The sequence below is a fragment of the Corapipo altera genome, unplaced genomic scaffold (genome assembly GCF_003945725.1).
Source record: "Corapipo altera isolate COAL_440 unplaced genomic scaffold, ASM394572v1 61411, whole genome shotgun sequence".
NCBI lineage: Eukaryota > Metazoa > Chordata > Aves > Passeriformes > Pipridae > Corapipo > Corapipo altera.
Window position 1 is genome coordinate 14,912,921 of NW_020884875.1, and position 19,849 is coordinate 14,932,769.

General features: G+C 39.8%; 1 long non-coding RNA gene across 2 annotated transcripts in view; it reads right to left on the reverse strand.

Annotated features, from left to right (window-relative positions):
- Nucleotides 1–19,661, reverse strand: part of LOC113943423 — a 39,465-nt gene extending 19,804 nt beyond the window's left edge. Inside the window, exons 1-2 of one of the 2 annotated variants that reach the window (XR_003526316.1) lie at nucleotides 19,474–19,636; nucleotides 18,484–18,850 (exon numbers count right to left, since the gene is read on the reverse strand). This is a non-coding gene — a long non-coding RNA (uncharacterized LOC113943423). Of the gene's footprint in view, nucleotides 1–18,483 lie in introns of both variants that reach the window. The other variant, XR_003526315.1, reaches the window with a different exon arrangement.
- Between the last annotated feature and the right edge of the window lie 188 nt (nucleotides 19,662–19,849).

The following is a 19,849-nucleotide window of genomic DNA, read 5'->3' on the forward strand; positions in this document are numbered from 1 at the left end:
GAATTTGCTCTGTGATGTACTCCTATGGCACAATTGATTAGATGCAGACAACAGGAGCTCTCTTTTAAAACTATAATAAGTACTATAACTGCTAATAATGTGTGGAAACAACAATCTGATCTGGAATGCCAAGCTATATGATCTTACATTTCCAAGGCATTATTTCATGCTGCTCTTGTCTTTATGTTTAGAGTATTATATCCTAGGTAATATTTCAGAAATACTGGTTTTTCTTTGAGGCCTTTTGACAACCTGAACTTTGGGCATATATTGCTTTAATTATATATACTCTTGTTTCTACGAAGGCACCAGAGCAGTCACACCTGTATGTGATCACCAGAACTATTTCCAGATTTTATAATAGGCTTTCATGACTTCCTATAGTCTTAACCAAAACCGAACATTTTTAGTTAGTGAAGAACATGTCATTGTTTCAGCCCATAATCCATTTTAGTCTATTTGTAGGCTGTATGTACAAGAAATAGAACCTGTGCTTCTGGTTGCAACACAAAATATTTATTGATCCACACATAATGATAAAAAGTCATCTAAGTGAGCACCAAAACTGGACTCACTGCAAAACTGGGCATCAAATTTTGCTTGGTAAAAGATGCCTCTGCCAGAGTGTACAACATGGAAAATGATGGAAGCCTAGTTCACTGTCAGATAGACATTGCCTGGCTTTAGTATGTGTTAGCCTAACATCTGGCTCTCCATTTATTCAATATCTTGTACTATGGTCAGCTGCTAATCTCGCTCCTCCTCCACTGATTCAGGTGTAGGCATCTGTCCGCCATCTCTCCATGGCACTCCTAACACCGCACTGGCAACATAAAGGACCTTGATAATGTAAAAGTTGTAAATGTAATTTGACAGGATGTAAATGCATCTCTTGCCACCTTCACTATGCCACAGTGATATAAGGTAACCTTCTTGTCAGTGAGGCTGTTTACTGTGCAACTTCTATGCTTGTGCTCTTATCAATAACAAGAGCTGAAAAAAGTTGCCCCCACAGACAAGTCAATATCCAGAATACAAGGAGAATCATATCTTTTTGTTGAAACACATTACAAATACGGACACAAGTAGATCAACGGTGACTGTAGGAATCCAAACCTATGTGGAAAAAGAACAGTACAAAACCTGATGGAGAATCTGGGGCATGGTGCAGGCACTTCCATGCATAAAATTTCATTATTTTTTTGAGTTTCTATGCAGACCTATGACCCACTTCTGTTCCCACTGAAATCCATGGCAGATTTAATAGGTGCTCTATTTTTTCATTTTAATAGGCATTCTATTTATAGAAAAATGTGTAACTTAAAACTATGCGAATTCTAGACTTGCTTCACCTCTACTCCTCAAGGGATACTTCTTACTGAAGAACTAAATACTATTCAACAGCATAACTGCGAAAGTAACCATACAGTCTGCCTAAAATGCCTATCATAGCATATTTAGCAGATTACCCTCCACTGGAGAATAGAATTTTTTTCCTAGCTACTAAATACCACAATCATAGTTCGTCATTAAGACTTCACCTGCTTTTGAAAGACTGTTTTCAAAACAAAATCAAATTATTTTATAGTTCCTCATCTTTAACCTCCAACAACTGGTATTTGTCAAAGCACAATGCTATCAGAAAAGGCATTGAAGAGGCATGAAAGCTGGAAAACGAGGAGCTGCTTCCGATTAGTCAGTCTTCTACCCTCTTCTGCAACATCATATGTTAAAAGTCAATTCTCTGAAACACTCCATTTTTAAATTTTTTTTAAGATGGGCTGAAAAAAACCAACTTTCCAGATGCATTTGGGAAATACCCATACAAAAGATTTCTCTCTCTGGTAACCGCATTACTCAAGGTTCAGTTTCTTTCATGGGTCTAATACAGCTTTCAGGACTTCAGCACAGGAAAAGTAACATCCAGCAAAAAACCACCAACCTATCTGTTTCATAAAATTAAGTACATATACATTTTAAAAAAGTACCGCACAGATATCAGCAAGATAAATTGTGGTGATACTTAAGCTTAGATTTCAGTTATTCCCATTTGTTGTAAATCAACGCCTGGATCCACTGCTAGCCAGACCGGAACTCAGAAGTAGTGCCCACAACACCTGAGCTATGAGGTGCCTCAGGAGTGGCTGTTTAATTTGATGTTGAGTCATACAGGCATATTCACAGGGAGGTAGGCAGTATGCAGGGACGGTTGTAGGGGCAGCACAGTGAAAATTGGTGCTGCACTGGAAGGAATGGTTTCACCACCTTCTCCCTGCCCTCAGCCACTTTGCCCTCTCATGCCAGTGCCATCACTCACGTGGCCATGCAGACAGGCTGGAACCAGGAAGCTGCTCAGCTGGAATCCAGTAACAGTGAAATGTTTGGGGTTTAGCCAGCTGGTCTGCCAGTTCTCCATGTGGTTGCACTTGCAATGGGAAGCCATGGGGATGAGTGGTCAAGCACAGCGACGGGCACAGTGCCATCTCTTTTGGAGCAGCCTGGACTGCAGCCGATTAAGCAGCTAGAGAGGTGCAAGTGGGTAAAACTGTCCTGCAGGTCAGGTGTGCCTGCAAGCCCTACACTGGACAAGACTGGCATAGCAGTACCTTAAGAACGTGTTAACCTGTCTGGAAGCAAAAGCCTCTTTTCATGGCTTTCAAAAGCATATGAATGATCCAGTCCACAAGTAACAGACAAGCTTGTGTAATTAAAGAAGTTTTGTTCAAAAGTGGTCCAGAGCATTCTACTAATTTTTCTTAACCTCTGTGTTATTGCTTATCTAGTTCTGGGATCCTCTTAAACTGTTACGGAATGCGGACAAATGAGCCACAACAAGCACATAGGAGCTCCTTTGCCTGCACACCAATCTAGTGGGCCTCCAGCCAGCACTGAACTGAAAACCCTTGTGACCTTGTTAGGGTGACACTGTGCTGGAGCTAATAAGCTGCACACAGAGGCAGAGCGATTTGGGCTGGGCTTCACAAACATGCTTTTGAACTGGAGCTGGCTGGTGTCCAGGCCACTGAACACTTATGTGGAGGGCATTTGTGCATGAGTGCAACCAACCATGGAGACATATTCAGTGTCATCAGACTGCAGGCTACAACTTCTCTCCAGAAGATCTGAGTATCTGCAAAGCCTCTGCTCTGGATTTCAGCATATATGCACTGTATTTCACCTAATCTTCCTGAGATAGTGAAAACTTCCTGCATTATACAAGCTATCCAGTCATCTTCTGACATTGTTTATACCTAATAAATTGTAGGATCAACTCGGTTGTCCCTTTTTGCAGGAACTGTCCATTTCCAAATTACCTGGAAGTAAGGCACATGAAGCACAATGATGTCTTCCAGCTTTGTAACTGCTTTGTCTCACAAAGCTAAAGTTTGGCCATGTTTTTCATTCAAGAAACCTATGCATTAGGAAAGTCCTGTTCAGTTAAGCTTGTTTTTTAAGACATCAATAAACCAATACAAATTATGATTGCGTAACACAGTTAACAAGTGTTTTGTTTCACATTACTTCAACCTCAGTTCAACACAAATAAAGGCTAATATATTTTCTATCTTGGCCATTCTAATTTGCTGCAATTATTTACCACACCACCATTGACACAAAGCAAGTATTTTTATTACTTGAAATATTTTATATTAATACAATTGGAACTTAACTCCACTCTTTTACTCCCCCCTCCCCCCGCATTCTTTTTCTCTCCTCTCTAAGACTATTGACAAAGCTGGGTGCCCTAAAGCTCTATATATCTGAAAACACGTAAGGTTATGCAAACAGAATGCAAAATAAGTGTAGAAAAAGAAACTGAAGAGCAATACCATGCTCTGCCTATGCATAATAAACTATACAAAGCATAGAGTAGAAAATGGCAGCTGTAAGTAGATGTCAGAGAATACTTCCATCAGGAACAAGAAATCTAAAAATCAGCACAGGAAAGGGAGGGAGAATTAGGTCTATTATTGTGTAAGTCTGGTAGAAATCAAAACGTAGTATTTCATGTGGGCAAAAGGCATACTATGTATGTGAGGCAGCTATTCTGACAACTTAGGTGTGTCTGGAAAATATCTGCACACTAGATGAATGTTGAAATTTCCTTTGAGAAGTAAGCCTATTCAATTAACACATGGAATATCTCAAAAAGAAATTCTAATATTTTTCTGACTAAATTACTAAATAATTTTGTGCCTTTACTGTGTAACATCTACCTAATGTAAAGAGAGGCCAGCTAGGACCTATTTAATTTCATACATACTTGGTCACAAGCAGCTGATTCATTTTTTTAGAAATTGTCTGTATTATTTGCCATTATGTATCTTGCAGCCTTCTTTGTATTCATCATACCTTATTTAAAATGGAATTAGGAGGTGTGATGCACAAGCTGGACACTGTGAAAGCCAAACTGTATTAAAAATGTACCATTATTGATGTGCTATTAAATAGCTGGAAAAACTCTATTGGCAAAAAAATATATTTAAGCATATCAATTGGCACAATGAAATCAGAAACTTTCAAATTATTTAATTAAGCTACTGAAGTTAATGGCTGACTACAGTTTGCCTGCAGTGAAGGAAACAGCTCAGTTACCCAAAATCCAATAGCAAAAAATAAACAATCAATATTTTCCCCCTCTGGGAACGGAAGCAAGTACCAGCTGCCACACTGTATACATAACCGAGATCTGTCTCAAGGAACAGTATTCAGATTTACATTAGAATGAGCAGGGAGTGTTTTTAAACTGCCTAAACTGACCCAGGAACATGAGTGCTTGTAGTGAGAGTTAGAACAAGCAACCCAAACTTGATCCTTTAAATTCCCCTTAGGTACCTTTACCCTAACTCACCTAAATACGCCTGCAGGAGATGTCTTTGACAGGAATAGAGTGAAATCTGAGCACAATGAATAGCCCACTATATAAACAGAGGGATTCCCACCACCTCCAAGGAGGGCAAGAACTGGGCCAACATATGCCAACATATGCCAACGCATAAGCGTTCTTGCAAGATTTGCATAATTTTGCTGCATTTGATGGTAAGACATTCATGCTAATGTAAGTTTGTTACATGTTATACCAGTACAGCATATTGCATTAGAAAAAAAATAGCTTGTGGCCACGTTCCTAATATGCAGTATGGCTAACCTAGTCCACATGGGAATGTGAACCAGCTCTTCACAGGGCTCTAACTGTATCACTCAGAGGGAAAGGATCTTTGCTGCTGCCCAAACTCTTTACTCTGTCACAGAGGTCCCATCATGACATTGGGAAGGTTGTTTTATGCCTTGTGTCTTGAGCATCCCAACTCCCATCGCTGCCGTTACGGGAAATACATCAGAGACTGCAAGTTGCTCAGCTTCTGGTATAGGCCATGACTAAACACTGCAGTTACAATGTTGTCCATAATCTAGGGCACTAGGTGTAAATTAAGGTTCCTCTGTATCTTCAGTGTTTCAAGACACAATTCCAGTTCCAAAGAAGGAACTACTCCTTAATTAACAAGGTGTTTTCAACATCATATGTTTTTCAAGCCTTTTAACATTTAAATAACAAAACAAAAACCCAGACAAACCAACCAAACAAAAAGTAAATAAAATAAAGCTTGTGCAAGGTGACAAATATTAATTTAATTGAAACATTGTACCAGTTAGAAATGGCAGTGTAAATAACACTGAAGCACTACCTGAAACACAAATGCTGACCTTCTGTCAGAGATCACTGTTTCTGTGGCATAAAAATGCATTCAGCTATCCTACTGTGCTGGATATGTAGGTCTTTCTTTAAACTCAGATTACAATGTTAGTAGGTCATAATGGAGGTATTGTTCCCATACCATGTGCCTTCCTGTGCAATTCTGCTGCTGATAACTATTCAAATCAAGGAATTTAGGTGGAAGGAGAATGTTATACCCTTTATGTCAAGCCATCTAACAAATGTGAGTCCAAAGAAACAATACATTTTAAATCCGCAAGTGCTCAAATAAATATTTACTTCTGACATTAGCACTGAAGACAAAACTCCAGGCATCTTTCTGGTGAGGCAAACTCTATAAAAACCAATCTGACCTTTCAAATCAGAAGTGTGACGCTCACCACCAGAAAAGAGAACAGGGAAGACGTTTACGCAGAAGTGAATCTGGCTGTGAATGCAGTTTTACCACATTGCCTCTGCACAAACAGTTTGAGATGCTTGCATTTCAGTAACAGAAAAGTTGCCTTTCTGCATGAACGTGTTGGAGCTACTGAATGGAAAAGTGGGACTGAGAAAGAAATGAGATGTTTGTACACCGTGCCAGCTTTCTGCCCTGTGGGCCAGTGAAGTGAGGAACTGCAGTACAGGACAGTATCTGCTACCACACGGATCAATCATTTGAAAATAATAGTCTAGAGCTTGCAGAGGCTTCTCATACAGGAGTGCTGTCACTTTGACTTTGTTACTGCTCTGCAATCCGCAAGTGCAAAAGTTCCATGTCATGGAAAATCTTACCTTGGAAACAGTAGAGTCCTGGTGCAGGAGCCCAGGAGGAGTCTGGCTCATTTCCCTGCAGCAGAGTCAAAGGCTAGAGTGGGACAAGTGTGGAGACAAGCCTTGCCGCCAGTGCACACAGGAAAGGGAGCAAGCTGCTGGCTGCCACCCTGCCCTCTGCTTTCTGCCCTCTGGTAGCAGAGGGTAGATTTCATCACCCACCTGCGTCATGACTATTACAAGCAAGGAGCCCAGCTGGCAGTGTGTACACCAAGGGTTTTATTCACAGCATTCAGATCCTTTTGACTTCTGCTGTGAGCTTTTGCCAAGTCACATTCGGATCAATTCATAAGGTGAATTTGTGCATAATCTTAGGACTGCTTCTGTTTCACACAACAGCTGTAACTGAAGTTTTCGCCTCCGCTAAAGTGTCCTTGAAAATTTCTTCACACATTAGACAGGCACGCTTAAGCATCTAGCTTGTATAACCAAGAATAAAACTATGTAATTTAAATTTGCAAAGATACCCCACAGCCAGTGGGACAGTCTTGTCCAAAACATAAGACAAATGTGGCATCCTTAGCACACTGTTAACTTCCTCCTTATAAGGTTTAACACATCTTAAATATCAGGAAGAAAACTGTAAGTAACAAACTGAAGAGCCAACAATGTCCTGCTGTTGCAGAAAAAGGCCTGGAGTCTCCATTGTTGGAGAGGTTTAAAAAATGTTAGACATGTTTTTTCCAATGTCAAGAGCAACATAGGAATATCTCCTTCCCTAGAGGCAGGAGCTGGGTCAGATGACTCTAGAGGGTCCTTCTAACCCAGTTTTTCTGTAGGTCTGCCTTGCACTACTCACCCCCAGCTGCACTTAGCCAGATGCCAAATTAAAAAGGCAAATGCTAACATCAGTCTTTGCTCACCCCCAAGTCTGATAAGAGTCTCATTAGAAGCTATAAAAAATTCAGTAAGACTTTATGATTTTATTTACTACTTTCACAAGAATTAATTATTAATGATAATTAATAAGGATGGAAACAGCTATAAAATAATAACAAATAAGAGTTAACTCTGTCATAGTGGTAAGACAATTCTCTGATGATTTACATCACTTTAGGTTTCTAAGGAGCAGCTACACTCTACCTTTAAAAATATTTCTTTTTCAAAGCTTTCTTTTTGCTTAGGATGATCTATCTCCAGGTGATATACAGTGTTATGCATTTCCTCTATGCAGATACACAGTTGCTTACCAGCCTATGCTTGCAACACTGACAGACGGTTACAATTCATGGATGTTATAAATGCTTTCTGTTAAACTAACTAATGGACTGAACTATTAGTAAAGTCTTCAAATATGAGTGAAACTAATTACCTAAGTGGCTATATAAGCACTTCTCCAGCTGCTAAGCAAAGCTAAAAAACAGAATGCCCTTAGCCAAAATTGAAGCCTGGGAAGAAAGTCTGTTGCCTCATTTATAGCTGTACTAAAATCACAACACAGCAGCTAGCTACACCCAGGCAGCTGCTAGGTGCGCCTTTGGCAAGATGCTGCTCTGAGAAATGTTACTGCTCACAATTACATAGGGGTGGAAAGCAGAAAATCAGACACATTGAACGAACCAGAGGCCTGCAGTTTGATACATAAAAACTCCTTAACATTCAGAGTGATTAGCAAGATGCTTCTACTTAAGGTCCAAATATAGAATCTATACCCCAGTATGAAGCACATATGTACTGACTTTATTGAAGAATTTGGATTCAGATTGAACTAATGGGGAAAAGCACACTAACAACTGTACAGAAAATACTCCTATCAACATTTTCTTAATCTTAGATAGGAGTTAGAAAGTGGCGTCTGTCCATCATGCACAGGAGAAATTCACCACTTCACTACCCAGAGGGGGAGAGGGGGTTGGTCCCTGAAACACCGAGATATTCCAGCTTCACGAGCCTAAGGGTGTCTGAGAAGATTTGGGTGCTCACACTTTTTCAGCCCCAAGGCTTTCTCCCTCAGATGCACTGGTCCTGGGGATCACTAGTCCAGAACCACCATCTGAGACAGTAACTGCACTGAGAAGTGAAAACAAATAAAACAGGGCCAGGGACTCCACGGCACAGTGAGGCAGCAAGAAGTAGGTAAACAACCAGGGCAGCTTAACATGGCAATTGCCTTCCTGCTGAACCAGTCCTGTGGCTGTCCCTCAGGCTCATCTGCATGAGTTCTTTCACAGAACTGTCGCAAAGCTTAAATTATTGATATCCATGGAGCATAGCACTTTGGTAGGTACCAAAGAACACTCTTCCTGCAAAATAAATTCAAAAAAAGAGCAGATCCCACATCCATTTGGAGCCTGCTGATAAAGGGCTGAATCTTGCTCTGATCTTAACCCTGCAGATGGGCCTTCCTGCTCCAGATGAAGAACAGCATGCAGCACCAAGTCACATTCCCATTCTGCAGTTAAACAGTTACATTCCCAGGCTGTAGCTTTTCACCGGGGCTGCTTATTTGGAGCCTAACAGTATGTCTGAGCTAACTTTCAGGTTAAAAGCAAGAAGTCTCACTGCTCATTACTCGCTCAGAGCAGTGTGACAACCGTGAAGAACAAGGGCGAACTATCAAGCACCAGTGTCTTGGTAACACTTGTGAACAGCTTGGAGACCAATGCATGACACGCAAGACCTTGGGAACTCACACACTTTGAATGTACATTTCCTGCTTTTTCCCATCACAGGGATTACTACCTAGCAAAAGCATCAACGATAAAACAGTAATGGTTGTTCTTGGCTATTTGCAATAATGAGGACTTAGAATTTCTAATTCCTAACATAAGAGGGCAAAGGATACAGAAATTTTCCTTTTTTGTTGTTTTTTTTGTTTGTTTTTTTGTTTTTCCCTGGAACGTGTGAACACCACAAGGGCTTCTGCCATATCCACCCCAAATGCAAGTAGACCTTCACACTCTTTCAAATAACCCAAGTAAAACCTAGACAACGCATCTTAAATATCAGGGAGAAAACTGTAGGTAACAAACTGAAGAGCCAACAATGTCCTGCTGTTGCAGAAAAAGGTCTGGAGTCTCCATTTTTGGAGACTGTAGTCGCCTAGCTGTATTCACATAGCTGTATTCACCTGCTGGAATTAGAAAGAGATAGTGTCACTAGCATAGCAACACATTGAGTGACACAGGCAGAAAAAAGAATCAGGTTAGGGTCATACTGCACCTTTTTTGCACGCTTTTGTTGACGCTTACACATAAAATAAGGAGTGCAGTGCACTTGAACATGACAATAAAGATGATAACGAGAACCTACTCACTGAGTAAACAACAGTGAGAGAGAGACAGGGCATTCTGGGAAAACCAGAGCCAATTGTACACATAATTTCAATGGAAAATGAGGTGAGACAGATCCTCACCTCACTGAAGCCACTGAGACTCATGACTGCAAAGATGCATTTCAGTATGACAGCCCCCTGGAACAACGTGACTGGCAGCTGTAGAAAGATTTATGAAGATGATGTAGAGAAACAGATTGACTTTTGTAAGCTCTTGAAATAACTAGCAGCCAGAGAAGCTCATCTATGCCACCTAATCTGTCCAGCTCCATTCTGCAGGAATGCTGATGGCCTCGGTAGCCCACCTGCAGTGCCACTGCACTGCCCTCTAGTTCACCGCACAATTACTCTCATTGTAAGAAACACCCTCTTAATGATTCAAGATTTTCCTGTTTCAGCTTCAGGCCATTGCACCTTGTCCTTCTTTCTTCTGAGAATGTGGGTAATTCCCTTCTTTCATTTATACTATTATCTCTGCAATTATTTATAGTCTGTAACTGTAAATCTCCCGAGTCCTCCATTTAATACAGTTCTTTCAGTGTCTTTTTCTGCAGTATGTCTTACTTTTCTATCATCATCCGTTACTGGCATTGTATCGCCTCTACTTTTAAATAATTTTTATGATAAGGGGACTTGATTGCATTGACCATTCTAACTGTAGCAAAATCAAAGTTACGTGAACTAGGGTCTCATTCTTTTAATAGTATCACTTGCGAAAAGATAGGTGTGTTTTATATGACAGCGAAAGACGCGAAAGACTCAAAAGACATAGGCAACTTCATTTTCAAATGGCAAATCACACATCCTAAACTTGGAAGTGTAGAAGCAAAGCTCTGAAAATTCTCAGAATGAATGTCCAAAATATTGTAGTTTTCTTCAACAATACGCTAAGAAACACAAGAGCAAGCAATCACTGTTAAATGAGTAAAGAGCAATGAGAACATCAGTCTGAAAGCAGGATCCCGTAACAGAAACTATTAACAAAACCTTTTCTCTAAGTGACAGTGATTCCTTTTACATATATTAATATAAATTTAAAATTTAAATAATGGCACCTGTTTCCTGAAAATAAGCCAAAAGCTCCAATAATAATAACAACTACTCAGAAAAGCATGGACAGAGTTCATTGAACGAAATGGTTGGTACACTCTAAGATTTTCCTAAACTTCCATTTTTAAAAAAAAATATGAAAATATATTAACAGCTGTTCTGAACAGTCAACCATCCAGTCACTTCGGGATGTATTCCAGGCAATAGACTCTATTTCCACAATATTTACCACTAAATTACTTGAGCCCTTGCCAAACACTGGTAAGTATACCCCCTGGAAAATGCCTTCTGACACAAGGAAATATTATTACCTCTATTTTACTGGGCAAAGAGGCATAGAAAAACTGAACTGCACATGAGTATTTGAAAAAATTTCTACAAAGTCAAGCCATAAATTGAACCTAGATGTCCTGAGCTGCCGTTCAGTTTCTTCATATCAATATTCTTAGAAAAAACCAGACAAGATAACTGCAGTTGAAAAGCCTAAGGAATCACTTGTTATATGCAAATAAGATTTATCTTATTGTATCTATGCTATGTTGTGTTGGCACTGAAACTAACTGCAGAGATCATGAGAAAATGGATCTCCAAGGAATAAGAGACAAAAAATAGTGATCATAACAAAAACATAACTTTGAAAGGGTACTTGCCTACATTTTAAAGCATTCAGGTAAAATGAAAAAATGGTATGACAGTGCAGTAGTTATGCATATTAATGATGTGATAGACTTCAGAAAAAAAAAGTATCAAAATTAGTCTGGAAAAGAAGGGCCCTAATGGGATAGAGTTGGAGTCTGATATGGGCTACCAGACAGGATGACAGGCATAGCTCAACAGTGTTACATGTGAGAAAGATATGTCAGGACAGTGCATTATTACTTGAACCTCCCATACCCATAAAAAAATACTACTGATCACTGTCAGTTCTGGCTACTTCATCACATGAGTGATGGGTGTATCTTCACCAAGAAGCCAATGAAACAACACTACTGTGGTTGAGTTTGGTTTTCTATTAAGTTTTCAACATCAGATCTGGTAAGATCTGATTTGAATGATCATGACCCAACTCACTTACTGGAAATGAAATGTTACAGACTTAAGTTCTCTATCGTAAAAGATCAAATTGTTAAAAATTCAGAGAACGAGTGAGTTTAGGAGTTTGCAATTCCTTCAAATGCTCATCAAATGTATTAATAAGAAAAAGAAAGACCATTATACATGTATTGAATATGATACGAAGACTAAAGATCCTATAAGTATTTGTCTATAACTAAATTAATACTTAATTCACTTTTGAACAGAACAATGACTATACATAGGACGTTAAAGGAAAAAAGGAAACAGAATAAGAGTTTGCAATCTCTATCCTAAGATGTGCTATAGTAGAACAAAATGAACATTGTTTATATTTAAGGAAGACAATGGGAGAAGTTCCTCATAATGATCAGCCAGTCATCTCTAGTCTTGATTTCAATAATATACAAAGTTTTAGGGTAAATAACAGAAGACTTCATAAACATCGTGTGTGCTTGAAAAATGGGAGAAAGTACAATCTGTATTTACTAGAATTAGACTGTGTCCAACTAACTTCAGTCTTTGAATAAGTTATCTCAATTTTTCAACTAACTAGCTAGATCAAGTCCACATGACATTCAGTAAAGCATCTGACTGAGACCAACATGGGAAACGATTAGTTAAGCAGCAAATGCGAGCAATCTGTACAAGAGTTGCCAGGTGGGTAACATACACATTAAAGGGAACATGAGGAGTACTGGTGAAAAGAGAACTGTAGGATAAAGGAGGTTTCGAAGAGGTGATCAGCCATGGCACCTACCAAATAATCTAATCAAATCTTATATATCACCAACAACAATCTAGCCACAAAAATTAGAAAGGGGTTAACAAAATTAAGGGCAAGAAGTTGGACAGCACACTTGATAGACAATATTAAACTAAATAACAGAAATTACCTAAATGTCTGTGAACAGCCATGCAGAAACGTCCATCTCTCCCCTTTCATTACACAGTTAAATTGCATGTCAAGTTAAATACTTAGGGTAGGTGGATACATACAGCAGAGAGACTATGACACCATCTGATGCAGCCAGAGAGAGGGCACACAGGATGTCAACCAAGGTACTTCTAGCAAGGAAAAGTATCAATGTCAGCTTAATGTCAGCACAGAAGGCTCAGATGAGACCTCCTATGGAGCTCTTCACACCCTGGAATACCACCTACCTTTCTGTTCAGTCAAGCCCAGGAAAAGTGGATTAAGCTGGGAGAGGGCCTGATGATCCCAAGCACAATGGTTAGAGGAATGGTCTATCACCAGTGAAGTGCCCAGAAGAGTTTGGCTAGTTTAGCTTGGAAAAAAGGGGGCTAAGGGAGGACAGGGACTAAACTGGCACAGTCATTAAACACAAAAGTCACTCGGTCTCAGAAAAAATAGGAAGAAAATTAACAGAATAAATAAATTCTGTGTGGAAATTAGAAGGTAACTAGGTATTGCAGAAACAAGACATCAGGGTACTCTTGATAAGATTTACAGTAGATGTCATTGTGGAAAAAAAACACCAAGAAACCCTCCTTTTCCTTTTGAAAGCAGTTGTAACAAGGAAATATTTACTTCACAAGAATAGAACATATTTATGTCTATCCTATCCAGGTATGTCCTCAGATAGCCCAAGGTCTTCAATCTGCAGAACTAAAGTTAGAGTCCATGTATTGCTACAAACACATACATTAAACACATTATATTATTCAAATAAATACAGAAACTGTATTTCATTATGTCATTTCATTTCATAGAAGCAATTTCTTTTTAAGCTACATCTAACAATATTTCAGCATGCAGAACAGTATTACTTTGCATATAAATGCAAAGACATCAGTACTGATCAATTTCAGTGTAATTTAAAACTTAAGTATATGCTGTTATACTGCATTTCCTCAGTTTGTAAATCTGTCTACCACTTCTTACCAAACACCACCTGCACCAGAGAAGAGCTTGACCATTTGCCTGTCTGTCGAATATTCCACCTCCTCCCTAACGACAGAATCCAAAAAAAGACCGTGAAACTTAAACATATGGGGAAGAGGAAGGGCTAATGAATGAAAATGGCAAGAGTTTACAACACCCTTAGAGATAAAAAATGATATTTACATTTAAAACATGAGTGGGTAATGCAGAGTGTGACAAGAGATCATTTTTGCAATAACTATGGGACATGGAAAACACAACCCAGTGTTCAAATAACTGATGAGCCTAGGACAGCTCTTTTACCATGTTTTTAGTTTATCCTTCTTTTGATCATCAAGCGCCATAGCGTCTCTGCACTGAACAGGGAGAACTTCCCTCACATGGCTCTCTGCAGCTTACTCTTCTACAGATGCAAGCTGGTTTTCTGTGACATTTGTTACCTTTCGAGTGAATCAGGAACATATTCAGAAGTTCCTATATTCAGGCTAATATACTGTATTCTCTTTCCACATTATCCTCCAAATCTGGACATTCCCAAAATATTCCAGATCATCTGCTCACATGTCCATGCGAAGGGAAACTAGTATTTCTTGTCATACCTCTCTAGTGACACCCTCACCAGCGTCTGGTTAAAAACTTCTCTGCTATCATTCAAGAGCATCATAGCCCACTCCAAGCTTGGCAGTAACATGTCTTTTTTGCTTCCCATTAGTTCCTATGCTGTACAGGCACAACATCAAAATCTGAAATTTTAACCCATTTATATAATTACTTTTTAAAATTAATTATTTTAAACAAACACCCCACCATTTTTCATGCTTTGTAAAGAAGAACACAAATATTAATATCCTTCTCAATTTCTATACAGAGTTTTCTGGAACACAAATGTCATATTTCCCATGTGTATGCATATGTACTTCCACACAGGTGAACATATACACTGTTAATCAGTGTACATTAAAGAAAAGCAAACAAACTTTGAATTCCTCTTTTTCCACTGGAAAACTTTACAAACATGCACTTCTGATGGAATTTTAATACATGTTCATATTAACAGATTTTCTCACAAGAAAATCTGATCAGAATATACTCCAGCTTCTATATACTAAATATATACTTCTATATAATAAATCTTGCAGTATCAATAATTTTGTTTTATTATTAAGCATATAGAATTGATGTTACAGGCTAAAGACTATCTCATTTCTAAAGATAAACATAAAAAGGCGAAGTAACCACACAGCTGCAAAATTTGTAAGGCTGTATTTTCAGGCCACTTTCTGTGCCACATCTGACAGAAATGGAGGCTGTTTTTTTCACAACTGAAGTTTTATCATATATTACTGGGGAAAAAAAAAAAAAAGGTAGTGGAAGTTTTGGTTCCAAAGCATGACATACAACTCTCATTTGCAAGTTTACGCACTGCACCGTACCACGAGTGAAACACAAACTTGGGTTTTGAAAACAAATCAAATACTTCCAGGTTCTGTTCCTAACACGATGTAGCTATTGTGATGTCTTCCAATATCATAACACTAAATAAAGTGCACTTATCACACATACTCACAAACAGGGGAATTCCATTAGTAAGTGACCATACAAAGAAAACAAACTAATTGGTAGCACAGAAGAGGAAATCCTGTCCTCACAGAAACCAGCAGCAAATTCCAATTGATGGTGGCAGATCGAGAATTGCATCCATTGTTTTAGCCATCGTGAAGAATACACTCAAAAGAGATAAGTATTTTCTAGACTTCTTTGAAGATGAACTGTACAGGTTTCTTGTACCACTAATGATTAAAAAAATTGCAAAAAAGTGAATTAAAATTACCAGTGAGACTTAAATTCTGCCTGATTTTTATAGTTCAGACGATGACGGCAGGAAGGGGAAGGACTTTTCTATAACAGTCTTAATTCACTGTTAGATATCCTGAGAACACCACAGGAAAGGTGGTTTTTTACTGCAAAGTTGTGTATGTGTTTGTTCTCCTTTTTTTTGCCCACAGCTGCAGACAAAACAAAGAACATGGACATGAACAGCACTCTGAACAACAGTATAAACCCTCACATAGTTTGCAGAGAGGCTTTGCGGAAAAAAAAAAGGAAAAAAAAGAAAAAATAGGCCAAATTATCCCTTAGATACAGCCATGCAATCACATGCATCAGGATTCATGCACATACCTATTTTAAATTATTCCCAAAGGATGCATTCTCTCTCTTTCTCTCTCTCATCCTCTGTACAACTCCTCTGAAGCCAGTAATACAGATCCTAGCTCTGCATTTCCAAAATATAGCTATGAACACACCTCTTTGGTTTACTGTCAGTTCAGGCATTCAATGATCTTACAAGCAGTTAATGTCTTTGATGGCAACACATGATGAAGAAAATATTTTTGTAAGGCAAGGTGCTATCTCATGATATGTAGTTGCTGCTTTTTCTACTCATGAGGCTTTCCTTTATTAGACTAGCTGGCATACTGTAGACACATCCTCACTTCATGTCCTTCACAAGAGTGCCGGAGGCAAAAGTTCCATTGATTTAAGACCTGAGGCTGAATTAGTAATCCCAGTGCTTTAGGAATTCATTTAGAAATGGAGGCTATATGGCCTTTAAGGCAAAAAGAGAAAGGAACACAAAACACACTGAATTTGTATTACGTGTGCTCCAGAAGGTCCTTTTTGTTCTTTATTTTCTCTTTTAAGTTGCCTTTACACTCTACAACCAACAGAGTAAATTAATTTTCCCAAAGGATGGAACCATTTATCCATTTTTGGTAAGTCCAAATGCATTAACAGGTGAATTCATGTTGGAAAGTCTCGGGAGCCCAATATCCATGAAAATTCCCAAGAGGAAAGGTAACACGATGCCATTTTTTGTTACTGGTGTCATATTTTAAGGCAAAGGCAATGCCTGACTGGTTCACTGAGCTTCTTGGCAATTCTTTCCAGCTTTTTTCAAGGGAACATCACATATTCAAGAATGTTCACCAGTTGCAGGTCAAAAAACAGGATGGAGATCTGAAGACTTCTCTAAAAACAATTAGCAGTAATCAAACAATTATCTATAACATCTAACACTATATACCACTTGACACTTTAGTTTTTGTGCAGACTCTTCCACAGAATATCCACACATGAAGATGGCAAGTCTTATTATCACAAATCAGAAATCTGCAACAAGCCTTCACATCCAGTGAAATGTCACTGAATCCAAATACATACAGACACTTTATAGCACTGCACAATATGCATATGTGTTGCTCAGTATAATAGAAGAAGCCAACCTGGTTAGTCCCGCACGATTGCCTGTGTAGCTTTGGAAACATTAGCCCTGTACTCTGCATACCATATATATTTATAGCACATACTGAATATATATATACTATTGCAAATAATAACAGAAGACGGATCTAGTTCTGAGACAGACCAGTTCTGAGAGCAGTACAGGAGTGGAGCAACCTTGGAAACCATTCTTGACTACTGGAACTTGCCTAACGAAGATGACAATGTCAGCTTTTCCTCACATTCCCTCTCTGCACTCCTTGAGGTCATCCACTTTCTTAACTACTTGCTGCCTGCAGCTTCCTGACTTCCCCAAAGCTGAAGAAGTTCAACTCAAACATATTGAAAAACCAAAGACTGCAGGTCACACACTGAAACAAAGCAAATGTTAATGCATTTGATGACAAAAGGAGTTATGATTACAAGAGTCAGCTCACATTCCCTACAAAATTCAACACCCTTCCTAAACCTTAGACCATGCTGGGTGCTTTGCACCTACATAACCATTAGCACAGTAGGGCTGCTATTCTCCCAAGTGTGCATATCTCCAACAGAGACCCACAATTTTATTCTGTTCTCCTGTACAGATATATTCTGGTTTGTATCCTTGTGTGTATGAAAAAAAGTTACTCTAAAATTCATTATACAAACTACAGATCCTCCCAGATACCTTCCCATTCCCACATGAAGCAAGCCTTTGCAAGACTATGGCTGCTGCAAAGACACAAAACCTCAGTGTAGATGATTCCCATGGATCTTGCAGATGGTCTCGTAGTATCCAACAGGCTACCTGCCCTTTTCTTCCTGTAGGGATGGTGCTAAGGAAGGAGTTCTGAGATTCTTTTGTGGAGTTTCCATCAAAACCTGCGGATTATCAGACTCATGCACTTACTTCTCACGCATTTCAACTTAATTGAAACACCAAAAATTATTTTACAGCAAATTCTGCTTTGGAGTCTAAATCCTTAGGCATACAAAGAGCTAAGTACATCCAAGACAGAAAGCTGGATTCCCATTAAAAACCTAGTTGCAGGTGTTCATGGAGCAGTGATAATGCAGTGGACAAAGCCCTCTTTTCCTCCTTCCAGTAAACCTGTATCTTCCACAGACAAACAAGGAATGCCATCAACTACCAGCATACACTAAGTTATGTCCAGCTCTGTATTTCTGCATGACTGGAGTCTTCTTGTGTATTGCTGCACTCGAGTGTGTGGCTTACAAAATATTCCTGTAATGATAGCAGGACATTTCTGAAAATGCTGTTCAGCTCAAAGCACAGTAGACCACGCAACAGTGAGCATCTGACTGAAGGCAGTATGTCATGCTGAAGATCTGCAAGGAGAACAAAGCTTTCAGCGTGCCACTTACACTAAGCCATCTTCCTGAGGACCCCAGTCAACCCCCTTGTACACAATAGATTTTTCTTGCTTGAAGCAGCATACGAGACCATGAGGTAGGGGGGCTTTAGGGAGGCAAACACTAGGAACTGCCCTCTTCGCATTTAAACGTATATCAGAAATATAATTCCCAGATGTATTTCAGTTACATGAAATCCAGTCTTGACTTTTTAAGCAAGTCTGATACATCAACTATTTGCCCACTTGGACGATGTGGACACTCATTCATTACATGAAGTCCAAGGGATAATACACTCCAAAGTTATTCATGAGGTAATAACGATTTGTCTTTACTGCAGTCATGATAGAACTGGATGCGAATCAAAAAGGGCTTCACTCTGCAAATAATACATAAAGAAATGTGTTATAACATTCAGGAAACAGAACCTCAAATATACTTGCTATACTGGAAGAATCATTCACGTTACTGGAAAAGACTTAAAATATTAGGCTAATAAATTATGATTTCATTTCCAAGGAAAGAAACAGCAACCATTTTTTTCATAATTTTTAGGTAGAGCTGCTTGCTGACATTTACGTCTTCACAACAACACAAAAAGCACATCAAACAGTATTACCATAATATAGCAAGTCCATGAAAATAAACGAAAAAAACCCATAGGATTTCAGAATGCACAATTTCGAATTCAAAGGGCGCTGTGTACAAACCCAACTTTGCATTTTACCAGCCCTCCTTTTCTTTTTACATTTCGCCACGACATAATTGGATATACAAAACGCTACAAACGTGGAATAAAACTACAAATTCTCTTCCTTAAAATAAAAGGTTACGCTTGTAATTACACGACTTTACCATATCATTGTGTGCAATTACTAATTAACTAGGACCCCGCGATAGAATAACGCAGAAGTAGTGATTTTCTTCCTCGAGAGCTGCTCTTGCTTCGTTTTAAATGAAGTTCCGCTACAGCGGGAGGGAAAACCCCACCGACATACGAACATATGCTCATGGGGCGGCGGGCACCGCGGGGAACAGCCGCTTGTCGTGGGGCAGCCCCAGCGCAGCGCGGGTCTCGGCACGCCCGGCCCGGCCCGGGGCAGCCGCATCGCCCACTCCCCACGCCGGGCGCGGCCGGCGGCGGCGGCGCTGGGGACAAGCAGGACGAACAAAGCCGCGGCACCCCGCGCCCCCCTCCCGCCGGGGCTGCCCCGCTCCGCCGCTCCGATGCGGGGCTGGCGGCGGGGCAGGGTCGCACCGCCCCCGGACCGCGGAAGAGGGACCGGGCGGGGCCAGCGCGGGGGGCTCTGCCCGCGGCACCGCGCCGCGCCGCCGCAGCGCCACTCACCGCACCCGCCCGGCGAGGCAAGGCCGGTGC